At 46.0% G+C, this 15,833-nt stretch overlaps 1 protein-coding gene across 3 annotated transcripts in view; it reads right to left on the bottom strand.

The window, feature by feature from the left end:
- Ankrd6 (ankyrin repeat domain 6) overlaps nt 1–15,833 on the bottom strand; it is a 145,341-nt gene that overhangs the window by 36,431 nt on the left and 93,077 nt on the right. The gene's annotated exons all lie outside the window — the stretch shown is intronic.

Raw genomic sequence — 15,833 nt, 5'->3', positions numbered from 1 at the left:
TCATCTGTCACACAAGAATGAACTCCTCACCCGTACCTGAGATAAAAATGAAGTAAAATCCTCCATCGCAAGTGGGTTTTCCTGCTGCCGCTGTCCGTCCTCAGCCCCCAAGCTAAGCATATTCCCAACGGCTGTCCTCTGCCCCTCCTTTACAGACACCCCTACACCTTTACATATTACATACAAAGAGTGGTGAGCTGTGTACATATGGGTCTGAGCTAAAACACAGGCTCTCGCTTCCAAGGCTCCCACTCGCCAGGCCCTCCTCGCAAGTCTGCTTCCATTTTGAAATCTGCTCTGAATCCCCCGTTTGTGCTTCTGCTCACAGAGGCTCCCTCTCCAGCAGCATCCTTCTCCAAACTCCTCCTTCTCTTGTTCCCCCAAGACAAGACCCCAGCCATCTCCACATCCATGGCATTTGGCGTCCCATTAGAAAACCCCCAAACATCCTATTTTGTGTGTCATCTGGGTCCAGATGGGGTGAGAGCTGAAAGAATCTATTTTCCATGAGTGACAATCAGGTTGATACTGGCAGGTCCACATCTCTATAGTTTTGCTGCTTTTCACAGTAGTGCTTGTGTCTTTAATGGAAGAACAACTTTCTTTTCTCTAGCACCAAGAGCCCCCCATTTTTATCATTTAATCATAATCTAACTTTTTTTTTATTCATTTTTATTGAGCTCTACATTTTTCTCTGCTCCCCTCCCTGCCTCTCCCGTCCCCTTCAGCCCTCTCCCAAGGTCCCCATGCTCCCAATTTATTCAGGAGATCTTGTCTTTTTCTACTTCCCATGCAGATTAGATCCATGTATGTCTCTCTGAGGGTCCTCATTGTTGTCTAGGTTCTGAGCTGCGTGGTTTTACGTAGCTTGTGACTCTGACTGCCAAAGCATATAGAAGACATGCCCTGGTTCAGTGCTCTGCACTGATGACTATGAGGAGGGCACCAGGGGAAGTGCAGCCAGAGACAATCATGCACCCGGAGCCTCATAGAGACCTGGGGAGAAGCCAAAGGAACCAAACAGAAGTGACTAGACTCTGAAGACGGGTGGGGGGAGGGAAGTAATAGAATGGAGACTCATTAGCTCAAAGAAATGAAACAACTAAACCATTTTAACTGGGGATGCCGCAAGGACAGGGATGGGTGCGTGTGGCCCCTTTGAGGTCAAACACTACGACGGGAAGAAATGAAGGGCAGGGCGCCCTTTCCCCAGGAGAGGGCAAGAAACACAGCAGATCAGAATCATACAGCCCTCACTGGAGGTGAATAGTGTCTCTGCGTTATTCACAGCATCAAGGAAAGAGGAAGCGTGTGTCAAGAGAGTGTAAAGCTCTTAAGAAAGGGCATACACATGTTAGCAACATGATAGGGGAGGGGTTGAGTCAGGGTCTCATGTAGCTCAGGCTGGCCTCAAACTGACTATATAACTGGGTCTGGCTTTGAATTCTCTCTCTCTCTCTCTCTCTCTCTCTCTCTCTCTCTCTCTCTGTGTGTGTGTGTGTGTGTGTGTGTGTGTGTGTGTGTGACAGGGGTTTGCCTGCATGTATATCTGTGTGAGCGTGAGTGTTCAATCCTCTGGAACCGGGTACTGGGCATTGAACCAGGTCCTCTGGAAGTACAGCATCAGCTGATAAGACTCATTTAGTCCTTCATCAGTGTCCGGGAAGTTGGTTCTAGGACCTCCCTCAGGTACTCAAGACCCACATCTAAAATGGCATAGTGCAGGCACAGGAGCGCCACACCCCTCTGGTCTACTGCAAACAGCAGTGTTGATTACATCAACCGTAGAAAAGGCAAACACTATACAGACAGTGCTGGGAAGTTGAAGGTACAAAAGAACGGTGTGTTCCGCGCAGATTACAAAGGAATTTCTTTTTGTTGTTGTATTTTGAGACAGGGTCTAACTAAGTAACACTGGCTGGCCTGGAACTCACTATGTAGATCTGTTCTGCCTGTCTCTGCCTCCCAAGTACTGAAATTAAAGGTGTATGCCACCACAGGCAGCTTCAATTTCTTTTGAATATTTCTTTTTTTTAAATATTTATTTATTTATTATGTATACAATATTCTGTCTGTGTATATGCCTGCAGGCCAGAAGAGGGCACCAGACCCCATTACAGATGGTTGTGAGCCACCATGCGGTTGCTGGGAATTGAACTCAGGACCTTTGGAAGAGCAGGCAATGCTTTTAACCACTGAGCCACCTCTCCAGCCCTCTTTTGAATATTTCTCATGCCCTCTATCTCTTAAACTTTTTATTTGTTTGTTTGTTTTGAGACAAGGTTTCTCTGTAGCTTTGGTGCCTGTCCTGGAACTAGCTCTTGTAGACCAGGCTGGCCTCAAACTCACAGAGATCCACCTGCCTCTGCCTCCCAAGTGCTGGGATTAAAGGTGTGTGCCACCACCGCCTGGCTCTCTTAAACTTTTTAAAAACACCCACCAACCACTAGCTGGCAGACTGCTGCTTTGGGACTCTTACAATGTGCCAGTGATTGGTTTGCATTTGTACACAAAGAGAACCATAAGAAGGGCTTTAAAATTCTGACACTCAACGGGGTCACATGTAGAGTACTTAGGACCCATTAGTCACATCCACAATGGCTCAGCAGGTAAAGGTACTCGCCGTGCAGTCTGGCAACCTGAGTTGACCCCTGGAAAGGTGGGAGAAGAGGACCGACTCCGTAAAGTTACCTTGTTTATGTCACATGCACGCTGTGACACCCATCACTGCCCCTCAATATCATGCACACACACACACACACACACACACACACACACACACACAAGAAATACATAAAGCATTTAAAGACCTATTAGCCTATATGCCCGGGAGCTTAGGACCTACATGATTTGGAGAAATTTCAGAGAACTTTACCTGGGTTACCAGACACTTAGATATGTAGACAAGGCTTTCTGTGGAGTCTGCTGAGGCAACCAAACACCTGCAGCACTGACTAAACCCAGGGGAGGGTGATGCATGACTTCCTATCCGGCAGAAGCTGCTATCTCTGAGCCAGTATCTCTACCAGGCCTGCCCAGAACTGAAGCAAAACAATGTCACCTCCATCCCCACTGAGAACCACTTAGCTAAGGCCTATGCTGAGGGCAAGAGGCCAGAAAAGCCCATGAACAGGTCCACAAATTCCCTAGAGCAAGGGAGTAGCAAGGAAGAGCAGTGAAGAGACCAGAGACCAAATTCTGGATTCCACTTCTTCAATGAGAACCTTTGATTCACTAGGAGGCTGGAGCCCATGTGGGTCCATCACTAGGTCCTGAGGCTTGTTCTCCTCAGTCACAGGGCAGCTCCTCCAAGGCCCAAACAGAGGTCCATGCCAACCCCTTCACGCTAATTTTCCAGTATCCCTCCCAATCTGAGTGCTCATCTCTCCTCCCTCCAGAAAGCATCTTCTGAGGGTGTCTACATACCTTTGCTAGAAGCACATGTCCCCATGATGCCTGCCTTATTAAGAGCCTTAGAAGAGTAAGTTGGTCCTTATGATCCTATTATTGAGCTTTTCTTATAAGGCAAGCCATATAAGAACTCACAGCAATACTGCAATTCCATAATTGATGCACGTGTTTCCTATTAAACGCACTGTTTTGAATTATGATATTTGGAATATCAGTATTTCATGATATTCACCAAGCTCCATAGCTCCCACACACACACAAGGGAAGTTCCTAGAGCAATTTGTATTCTCCCCCTGAATACCTGGGGACTCCTCAAGCCCAGTCACACCCCAGACTCGTTACATCTAGTGTCTCCTGAACCACACCTGGGCACTGACACTTTTTCAGGTTGTTCACACGCTTCTACTGCCATCAATACTGAGAACCACTGACCCAAGGTAACCACTGAGGACAATGAACTCCAGTGGGGACCTGGTCATCATTGCTGAGCACAGCCACCATCAGCTGAGCCCCATCCTCCTCCGGGACCACCCTGTGTAAGCCCTGTGCATGGATTACATCACTCCATCATCAAAAGGTATCGATGGCTACTTCACAGTCAGAAACTGAAGACTTGAGAAGGTTAATGAGCTGGCCAGGCTTGCAGAGAAGGAGACTGTGATCGATTCTCTCCACCCTTAATAGGGATTGTGAAAGACTTGAAAACATGTAACAAAGTCAAAGAGACAGGAAGTAGAGTGGCGGTCAGCAGGGGCTCCGGGAAGAGGACATAGGTGTTAGTCTCCAGTACAGACAGAGTTTCAGTGTGAGGGATGGAGCAGTTCTGGAGATAGACAGGAAGAGGGTGGACGTCACGGCCCTGAACTGTGTGCTGGATACGGTGAGGCGGTAAGCTGCACATGTATACCTTGGACAAAATCAACGAGCCTGAGGCTACTTAGAAGTCCCACGGCAAACCACGATGCGACTCCAGATTATGGCTAAGCCCTCTACTGGCTCAAGTAGAGGAGACAACAATAGTGGTGCACTCTGAAGGCCCTGTGGACACTGGCCAGGATTATACTAATAGGCAAATTTATTCTCACTTTATTAATAACCTACATATTTGAATTTTTTCCCCTTATCCTTTGAGCCAGTTGTCATATCTTAATGGTTTTGTCATTAATACACTTGATGGAGGAGGGTTATCTGTCTATTGTGTTATTTTCATTGGTCAATAAAGAGACTGCCTTGGCCCCTTGATAGGACAGAAAATTAGGTAGGCAGAGTAAACAGAACAGAATGCTGGGCTATGAGGCAGACGCCATGGAGCCAGCCACCAGGTCAGACATGCTGAATCTTTCCCGGTAAGTCACCACCTCGTGGTGCTATACAGATTATTAGAAATGGGTTAATCAAGATGTGAGAGTTAGCCAGTAACTAACTCTCTAGAGATAATGGGCCAGGCAGTGCTTAAATGAATACAATTTGTGTGTTGTTATTTCTGGGACTAAGCTAGCTGTGCGGGAGCCGGGTGAGGCGAAAAGCAGGTCTGCCAGCAACTCCTCACTACATATGGCGCCCACGTGGATAACTGAATCCACAGAAAGCTTGAGAAAGCTTGGGAAAAAATAGAGTAAAGCATGTTTCCTTGGTAGCAGCAATTTCTCGGGTCTGCTCTGCTTGCTAGAGGCAAGCAAGTGCTCTCATCTAAGAGAGGCTTCCTGACTCAGCTTTAGCTGCAAAACTTTGCAGCTCTTTTAAAAGGTCCTGCCACGAAACACTTAGTATTGATGAAAAGCTGAGCGCATGCTTTTCGGTTTTCAGTCATAGCAGGAAAAAATCTGCGCTGTTTTAAAGTGCTGGTTTTCTGGGCTGTCCTGCCAGGGCAAACTCTGACTCTTTCAGGCAGGCAGTCCAACTGAGTGTGGTCTGTGAGCAGAATGCTGCAGCTTGCTGGCAAGGACCTTGAAACGCCATAGAGTTGTGGCAGTGAACACAGCTCTGGCTGGTGTCTCAGCCATGAGACTGGAGAGCTGGGGAGTGGGCTGGATCTAGCCGTCAAAGTCACTGCTCTCCATATTGCTTAGTAAATTAAAGGCTCATGTGGTCAGAAAAAGAAAAATATACAGTAAAGAGAGATTCAAAGAGGAAGAAAACCTCTAAATGGTTTACCGTGTGTATATGCAGACTGAAAGTTAAAGTTCTTAAAGTTAAAAGGAAAGAAAGAGAGTAGTTGGGTGTGGTGGTACACACCTTTAATTCCAATGCCTGGGAGGCAGAGACAGACAGATCTCTGAGTTCAAGGTGTGGTAGCACACACCTTTAATCCTAGCACTGGGGAAGCAAAGACACGTGGATCTCTGAGTTCAAGGTGTGGTAGCAAACACCTTTGAGCCCAGTACTGGGGAGGCAGAGACAAAAGGATCTCTGTGAGTTCAAGGACAGCCTGGTCTACAGAGTTATTCCAGGACAAAGATATACAGCGAACCTGTATCTAAAAGTAAAAGTAAAAATAAAAGAAATAGAGGTTAAAGTAAAGCCACATAAAGATGGAAAATACACAGAGAATCTTCATACTGTATGCTATTATGCTCTCTTTGAATTGTTTGAATGCTGAGGAAGGAGCAACAGCTGCTAAAAGACTTTTGTTTATAAATACTGCTGAACTAACCCAAAATAGGTATTTTGAAAATACCGTGGCTTCAAAACTGAAGTCAAAAGGTATGTTACTTTGGAGAAGAGATTTTGCTTTTGTTTCCACAGAAAATGAGAGGTTGTGGATTCATTCTGAGTTAAGAAAAATCCAGTATGATCAAGGAAGGCCACCTGAGAAATCTCCGACAGGAACAGATGGCCCAGATGTCTGAGTTCTTCATCCAGAACAGGTTCAAGACTGCTGCCTGAGATGATCAAGACTCACAGGATACTCCAGTCAGGACTTGATGATAATTCTAAATTTTCTTTAGGTCCCCATAAGATTATCAGCGCCCCCAACCAGCAGGAAGTAGCCTGAAATACTACGCCCACATTCCCAACAAATGGACTGTGGGTATTTTCCTTTGTTTAAAAAAAAAAAAAGAGGGAAATGATGTGGGAGAATTGTCTGTATTCTGTCAATCATATTTTAATAAAACGCTGATTGGCCAGGCAGGCAGTATAGGTGGGAAAACCAGACAGGAAGTAGAGGTGATGCAATGAGAACAGGAGAATTCTGGGAAGCAAGGAGGTTCCTCTGCCATTCCTGCGCAGACCACCAAAGAGGCAACATGTAAGCTGACAGCTGAAAAAGGTACTGAGCCCGTGTGGCTAACATAGATCAGAATAATGGGTTAAGATAAGTCATAAGAACTAATAAGTAGCCTGACCAAATGGGCCAATCAGTTTATAACCTTATGGAGTCCTGTGTGTGATTTTCTTTGTTGCTTGCCGGCTGTTGGGGTACCAGGAGGGACAGAAACCCCAACAAGCCAGCCCTCATGTTACATACACTACATAAAATCTTTTATTTATTTATTATGTATACAGTGTTTTGACTACATTTATGCCTACACGCCAGAAGAGGACACCAGATCTCATCATAGATGGTTGTGAATCACTATGTGGTTGCTGGGAATTGAAATCACAACCTCTGGAAGAACAGTCAGCGCTCCCAACCTCCAAGCCAACTCTCCAGCTCCAAAATCTTAACACTTTATTATAATTATTGCTCAGAACTACCACCATAAATCAATTTTCCCTAGTGATTTCTGGTGATAATTCATAGAACATGGTCATTCTCCAGGAATTCTGGGTATGGACCTGGCCAGTGTCCATCGTCCCGGCCAGGATGATAATAAAGCTCGCTTCAAATTTGGCTCAAAACTTATGGTAGTGGTCTTATTCTTGCCTGGTGGGATTAATACTACTTCATAGTGCCACAACTAGAAACCCAATGTTTATATCATGGACTTCTGGGGACACTTGCCTAAAATGCAGCAAAGCCCTCATCCTCAGAGGTGTCCCTGCTTTGGGTGAAAGATGCCATGCCATTCACCTCCAGCTACTTGCCTCTGGCAAAGCACAGCCAGACTTCCTTCCAGATAACGGGGCATATACCCTATGCCTCTCCAGTTCCTGACCCTAAGCATCCCTAGTCCCTCCTCTCTTGCCCTTTTCCACCTAATGATCTCTAACCTGACCCCTTTCTGTCACACCTGTGTGATTTTACTTAGCCTTTCTAGATGTAAGAAACTTGCGATATCATACTGGAACAGACCGAGCCCTTAATGCTTAAGGTGATTGCCTTGGTAGCACAAATCACAGAGAGAAACCCGTATGAAGACAGAGGAGGGGATTGGGAGCTTCCCTCGTAAGTGCAGGACCACCAACTACCAGCGGCAAGAGGCCGGGCTAGTTCACCCCCAGGTTCAGACAGCATAGCTTGATCTCACACTCCAGCCTCCGAGATTGTAAAGCAGTCATTCCCTTTGTGTTGGTGCCCCTGCCTATGACAGCTTATTAGGTCGGCCCACAGAAATCCTGCACAATCTTGTGGAACACTAGTTCAACTATGTAAAGATGTGTTACGTTTGTTTACCTTGCTGCATTAAGGCACCAGATTGGCCTAATAAAAAGCTAAACAGTCAATAGCTAGGCAGGAGGTACAGGCAGGACTTCCGGGCAGAGAGAGTAAGTAGGGAGGAGGAATCCAGGCTCTAGAGAGACAGAGGGAGAGAGGCAAATGCCAGAGGACAGACAGACAGACACGGAGGAAACAGGAAAACAGGACATACAGAATAAAAGAAAGGTAAAAAGCCCTGAGGCAAAATGTAGATGAATTAAAAACAGGTTAAATTAAGTTATAAGAGCTAGTGGGACAAGCATAAGCTAAGGCCAAGCTTTTATAATTAATAATAAGTCTCTGAGTCATTATTTGGGGACTGTTTGGTGCCCCCCCCCAAAAAAAATTCCAACTACACAATCTCTTACCCTAGCTCTGTCTCTTTGCCCACTAATCCTTACCCCCAAAGCTCTCTGCGGATGAGCTGGTATGTCCCTTCAGTGGGATCATGATAATTTTAACAAATACACTTCTTGCTCCAGAAATTTTCCAGGAATTTGCTCAGCAGAGATCTTCTGTGTCTGGAGGAGACATCCAAGTGTACACACTGCAGCAGACCATGCAGGATGGCAAACAATGGGCCTCCCGGGAAGCAACTTCTCAAATGGTTACGGTCTAGCCGCATAGTGAGTGATGCAGAGCCATTTCACCAGACACTTAGCTCCACACCGCAAAGCTCCTAAACAGCCCGGAATAGGTCATTATGGCGAGTATGGGCCTACCTACATTTCTAAGTGATGAAGACCTGCCTTTACATGCGTAAATATGTTTGGAAACTCACAGAAGTATTTCCTGGTCCTGGGAGCAGGGCTTGAGGACAGGATGAGGTCACAGGGAAGAAAGGGAGGAAAGGGGAAGGGAAGTGGCAAGCTGACTGCTTGTGACACACCAGGCGTTACAGGCAGTGCTTTCTGTGGCCTCGGCGCCCTCTCTAGAGCCCCGCCCACCCCCTGTTCTAGGCACTGCTGTTACTGACAGCAGAGATACAGATGCAGTGTACTGCTGTCCTGCAGGGGTGTGACGCCAAGGGAGGGTGAGAGTAAGGCACTGACAGAGGTCACAAGGCTATAACTGGGGGAGAGGCCCGAAGCCAGGCTGGCATGTGGCCTCTGTGCCTCCGCTACTGTCTCTCCCAGGTCCTTTCCCGGTGATTTGACTTCATGTCACCTGCCGGGGACCTTTTGTAGTGAAGACACATACGAAGGCACCCAACCCTCCTGAATGTCACCCCTCCCCCTCAGGCCTACCCTCTGGCACTCTGGGACAACTCTATGCACAGCCTCCTGGAGATCAAGGGTTCTGCTTTGGTTTGCTTTGGCTGAGGCTCACTACACTAAGTTCAGAACGAACCTAGAGCCCCTGATCTTTTTTTTTAATTGAAAACAAGATTTTTTTTTCATATACTATATATTCTGATAACAGTTTCTCTTCTCCCTCATCTCCTCTCACATCCTCCCCAACAACCCACCCTTGTTTTTCTTTTTCTTTAGAAAGCAAACAGGCAAACAAACCAGAATAGGTCAAACAATCAGAGAAAAAGAAAAGAAAAAACAAAACAAATATGAGAAGCATATATACATGTATACACAGAAAGCATGAGAAACACATCTAAATGTACACACAGAAAGTTCATAAAAACCACAACATCCGAAGCCATAATATATAGAGATCAGTAAGGCAAAAAAAAAAAAAAGTCCAAAGTTTTGTGAGATAAAAAAGACAAAACAAACCAAAACAGTAAAAACCTCCAAAAATACCATTGACTTTATTTTCAGGTGACCATCTACTGCTGGGCACGGGCCTGCCTCTTAGTGTGGTTTGTGTACCCTGTGAGATTCCGCTGGAGAGAACTAATTCTTTCCTGTGGTTGTCAACTGGAGAAAGTTGCTGGGTAGAGACGGTAGACAGGCCCATGCCCCCCTCAGCCCTGGGACCCCTCCTGGCTTATCCGTGCAGGCCCTGTGCATGCTGCCCCACACTCTCTGTGAGCTCCTATATGCATCGGTCCTGCTGTGTTTCCTTGTTTCTGTGGTGTCCTCCGTCCCCACTGACTCCTATCCCTTTCCTGCCTCCCCTTCTACACAGGTCCCTGAGTCCCCAGGGGAGGGATTTGATGGAGACATCCCATGCAGGACTGAGTGTTCCAAGGTCTCTGACTCTCTGCACCTGGTTCAGTTGTAGAAGCCCCGATCTTTTGTTGCCGCCTTCCGAGTGCTGGGCCACAGGTGCACACCACTCACACAGCTGTCCTATTTCTTATTATCTAAGTCCCCATTCTCCATCACTCAGGGCCAGGGACTGCTATTAAAGGCAGGCTTTGAGGGTCAGGTGGTGGTGGCGCACAGCTTTAATCCCAGCACTTGGGAGGCAGAGGCAGGTGGATCTCTGTGAGTTCGAGGCCAACTTGGTCTACAAGAGCTAGCTCCAGGACAGGCTCCAAAGCTACAGAGGAACGCTGTCTCGAAAAAAACAAAAAACAAAACAAAACAAAAAATGCAGGCTTTGACAAGTGTTCATGTTGTGAATAAAGTTACTTTCCTCTTAATTGAAGCTTCACCAAATGCCTTTATCTATTTACTTTTAGAGGAAGCAATCCCAGCATCCCAAGAGGAGTTTCTTAACAGCTAGCTCCACAGACAGTCCACCCTACAACTCCTCAGGCTTTTAGCATTACACCCCTGGTCCACGCTCAGCACCAGGAGCAACGCAGAGGGTCTATCCAGGCAGGAAGATACCAACGATGCTAAGCAAATAAAATTAAGCCTCAGGCGAATATACTTCTTCGTTGGGGAATATTATTTTAAGGTGTGTGGATTTTACTTATGTTGCATTTGTTTAACTCTGTGAAGCTGTGATTCTTTGCCTGTCTAAAACACTGATGGTCCTGATAAAGAGATGAACGGCCAATAGCGAGGCAGGAGCAAGGTTAGGCGGGGCTGGCAGTCAGAGCATATAAATAGGAGAACCGAGAAAGAGAGGAGCCAGGAGAGAACAAGGACTTCAGCAGCCAGCCACGGCCAGCCACGGCCTGCCACGGCCTGCCACGGCCTGCCACAGCCTGCCACGGCGTAAAGGTAAGATATACAGAAGTTAGAAAAGGAAAAAGCCTGGAGGCAAAAGGTATTTGGGATAATTTAAGAAAAGCTGGGTGAGAAGCCCGGCAGTGATGGCACACGCCTTTAATCTCAGCACTCGGGTGGCAGAGGCAGGTGGATCTCTGTGAGTTCGAGGCCAGCCTGGTCTACAAGAGTTAGTTCCAGGACAAATTCCAAAGCTACAGAGAAACCCTGTTTCAAAAAAACCAAAAAGAAAAGCTTGTGAGAAACAAGCCAAGGCAAGGCCAGGCATTCATAGCTAAGAATAAGCCTCTTGCGTGATTTATTTTGAGAGCTAGGTGGTGGACCCCTCCTCAAAAAGCCAAAAGAGAAAAAAAAATCATTCAACAACACTTCTGACATGAAGTAATGAGATAATGTGATCATATAGAAAGCCAAGGCTTTCTCAACAGAAAATCGCACCTTTCTGTTCTCTGGAAAAGTATCTCCTATAGCATTAGGGTAGGCGACTAGGAAGACATCTCCTATAGCATTAGTGTAGGCGACTAGGAAGACATCTCCTATAGCATTAGTGTAGGCGACTAGGAAGACATCAGGAGGCAGGATGAGTGGTTTGCCCACTAAGAGGGTGGCAAGTGGAGGGACAATGGGAATCTAAAAGAAAACAGGATGGTATGGAATCACAAGCAGGGGTGCCACTCAATATAAAAGAGACCCTAAGAAGAGTGACAGGCTCCAGCTGGGGACATGCAGGTTTGGTCTGCAGAACTTAAAGCAATATCATGGAGGCCACAAAAAAATAGCCATGAAAGCAGCTCCGAGTTCAAGACCAAACAGAGCCACACTGTGAATTAGTTACAGACCAGTCAGAGAGACATTGTGAGACCTTGTCTCAAGACAGAGAGAAGAGAGTTCCAGGTGCTCCGGGGGGAACTGGGGAGTCAGCGTTTAATGGGGGACATATAGCTTCCACTTGGAGAGGTGGGAAAAGGTCTGGAAGCACACAGTGGCAACAGCTGGGCATGGTGTGACTCTACAGGGCCACTGAAGCTCGCACCTCCTGCAGACAGTTAAGATGCAAATCTATCCTTTTGTAAGTATTGCAAGCAATTAATTTGACCCAATTTTAAAAATCAAACTGGTCAATCAACAGTATGCTATATATTCTAAGAATGTGGAACCAAGTAGGTGGGGAAGGAAACGGGGAGGAGATGTGGAAGTCATTTCTTCAAGAGAAACAAGAGGACTGAAGGCATCCTGGGGAGATGGGAAGGGAGAGGGGCCCTTGGTCCTAGACCTCCTTCTCCTGTCCGGCTGGCAGTCAGGAAACCTCAGGCACTAATCAACACCAAACTGCCCACCGGGGCATGGTCTCCTAAAGACAGCACAGACAGGGATGTCAAGAACAGTAAATAAAATGCTTGCTTAGGGCCAAAATGATGCATGTCCTGGAGTTTAGTGCTCTTCTCCTATTCCAAATCTGAGGAATGCCTTTCAGAAAGCTCACAGTTTGCTTACAAAAGGAAAAATCTTCAGCCTCTAAACCTTGTTGTAAGTTATATTCTGAGCCATGTAACTTAAAAAACCACAGGATCATATACATGGCAGCGGTAAAGACCCCTGAGCACACGTCTCCCTAGAGAAGCTTCCACGGGCTTGGGGATGTCTGATTCTTTCTCTGGTCATTGTTCTGCGCACCTGTATGAGCTGAGGATCCAGGCTGTCTGTTCTTTTAATAAGCGTGTCCGCTTACTGGTGCATCCGAGAGTCCTACCTTTGATGAAGCCAGAACCCTGCCTTTGTCTGGCTGAGTTCCCTTTAGGGAATGGGAATGCCTCAGTTGAAGTGGCAGCATGAACTAGATTTTTTTTTTTAGGCTCTCTAGCAGGCACTGGAGAGATGACCTGGTGATTAAGAACACTGGGTGCTCTTCCAGAGGACTCAGGTTCAATTCCCAGCACCACATGGCAGTCCACAAACATCTGTAACTCCAGTTCCCAGGGGATGTGATGCCCCATTCTAGCCTCTGCAGACACTGCACAAAATGCAGTACACAGACACCGTGTACAGACACCCAACACTGCAATAGTACAGACACGCTTGCAGGCAAAACACCCATATGCACAGGATACTGTACTTCGACAGTTTTAAAATTCCTTGTGTATAAGTTTGACTGTGGTAAAGACATATGAAAAAGACTCCTGGTTTATGGAGATTTGACTTACGACTCACACTAATACAAAAGTAATGCATGCTCATGACAAATCATTTTAAATTCTGATTTTTCCCTTTAAGGCTAGAAATATGCAATCTGGCACCCTCTCGGGATGCTGAGCAAGCAACAGCAAGTCACATGATCAGAAAGATAGCAGAGGATACCCCACGTATGTAGTGTTACTGAGCTGACATGTCTAGTAGGTTAGATGTAAGAAATGCATTTAGCGTTACAGTATTTTCAATTTATGATGGGCTTATTGGGATGTAACGCCATTATAAGTCAAAGATAAAGTGTATTTAAAAGTAAACGGTGACCAGGAATGGTGGTTCATAACTGTAGTCCCCATGTTTGGAAAGCAAGAGGGATGCCATGAATTCAAGGCCAGCCTAGGCTATAATAATGATTAGACATCTCTACAAACAATAGAATATAGGAAGCATTGGTGAAGAAGTAGAAAACAGGACCCTCAAATATTTTGGTGGGAATGTGAAATTGCAAGCCCTCTTTGAAAACAGGCTTGGCATTTTTCTTATAGCCTTAAACAGATTTATTACGTGACTCAGCAAATCTCCCTGATATTCACCAACACAAAAGCAAACTCTACCCACACAAAAGCATGATGTAGATGCTCATGGCTTTGGCAGCCATTTTCATAATAGCCCTAAACTAGAACCAACCGGAAATGTCCACTGGCTGACTGAAGGACAGTATAATGATCCTCCTCTACCCACCATCTCATTCTGCGTAATAACCATTGTCAGTCACAGTCTGGAACGGCAAATGGAAAATTCAAGAGAGAAAGAATTCTGAAGTCTGAGGTTGCATCCTGTTCTGGGCCACACAATGAAAGCTCATGCTGTCCCACTACACCCACCAGGGACACACATCCCTGCTTTGTCCAGCGTCTCCATGCTCTCCACCCTGCCCACCCACAGTCCCTCGTTCATCAGACGGACTGTGGTGGTGTTGCGGTGCCCGTGTTGAAGGTATGGTTATCTCGCTCAGTGGTCCCAGTGCACAACAATGACAACTTTATCTTAGTGTACTGATACTTTATACATAGGATGTGTGTGTGTGTGGGTGTGTGTGGGTCTACTTCATTAATTGTGGTCATTCACTTACCATGCCTAATTTATGTATTGAACTCTATTATAAACACCTGTACATAGGCAATAACATAGTATGCATGGGGCTTGGTAGCATCAGGCATCCATGGGGGCTTCTGTAATATAGATATTACAATATAAAATCTATCCATATCTATATAAGGGATAAGTATGGATATATAGATAAGGGATATCTATATATCTGTAATATAGATAAGGGAACCACTGTGTGTTCTTACTATGTATTGCTTTCAACCATAAAAAGGAATGAAATATCATTCACTGCAACATGAATGACTCTTGTTGATACTATGCTCCACGAACGAAATCACGAAGGACACCACAGGCCACACATCTAGTTAGGGCTTCTATTGCTTGGACAAAACACCATGACCAAAAAGCAAGTTGGGGAAGCAAGGGTTTAGGTGGCTGACGCGTCTATATTGCTATTCATTATTGAAGGACATCAGGACAGGAACTTAAACAGGGCAGCAATTCGGAGGTAGGAGATGAACAGGCTGTGGAGGAGTGCTTGGTTGAGGTGGGACTGGCTTACTCACATGGCTTGCTCAGCCTGCTTTCTTATAGAACTCAGGACCACTAGCCCAGGGGTGTCGAGTTGGCATAAAACTAGCCAGGACAGCATGTAGCTCCATTTCTATGTAATAACCAAGAAAAGATGACTCATAAATGAAAAGGAGACTCATAGTTGCCTAGAGCTGGGGGCAGGGACATAGTGAATGGATACATAGTCTTTTACTGGACGACGAAGTTTTCTAAAATCAGAATGGGGCTGTATTGGTCAGGCTGCCATAACAGAAATTTATCTCCCAAAAGGAAGTCCAAGATTAGCGCACGCACATGGATGGGTTCTGGTGAATTCTGTCTCTAGCTTGCTGTGCACAACTTCTCACTGTGTGCTCAAACGGCAGGAACTCAAATGCACACGACTGACTGAGACTGACAAGCAACCAACATCCGGCCCAGAAAGCCAGAGATATTAACTGATGATGCCACATGAAAAACTAAGGCCATATCTCCATCTACACAGCTCTCTCTCTGGGGTGGACGGCAGGAGAGCTCCGGACTGGGGCACCACAGATACAGGGTGCATTTCTGCCTGGGCAGAAATGCCTTCAGTTTCCTACTCTCCGGAGTGAGGGTGAGAACAGAATATTCATCAGGAGGCTTTACAGTCCTCACAGCAACCAGCAGCTTGATAAGCTTGCACCAGCACTTCAACTACACAGGGCTTGACACATTTTGTGTGGTTTATTTCTTGCTTATTTTTGATACTATCTATGTAGCCCAGGCTGTCTTTGAACTTACGTTCCTCTCCCTCCCTAATGCTGGCACAACCACACCTGGCCAGGACCTACTTTTCTTGAGGTTTTGCTATAAACCAGATGCCTTCAACCAAATGTTCCCTGATCTGCCGTTGTATTGTTGGTTGATGACGT

This window comes from Myodes glareolus, chromosome 16 (assembly GCF_982192425.1).
Source record: "Myodes glareolus chromosome 16, mMyoGla1.1, whole genome shotgun sequence".
NCBI lineage: Eukaryota > Metazoa > Chordata > Mammalia > Rodentia > Cricetidae > Myodes > Myodes glareolus.
Note: the sequence above shows the minus strand (reverse complement) of the source record. Positions and strands in the feature narration are given on the sequence as shown.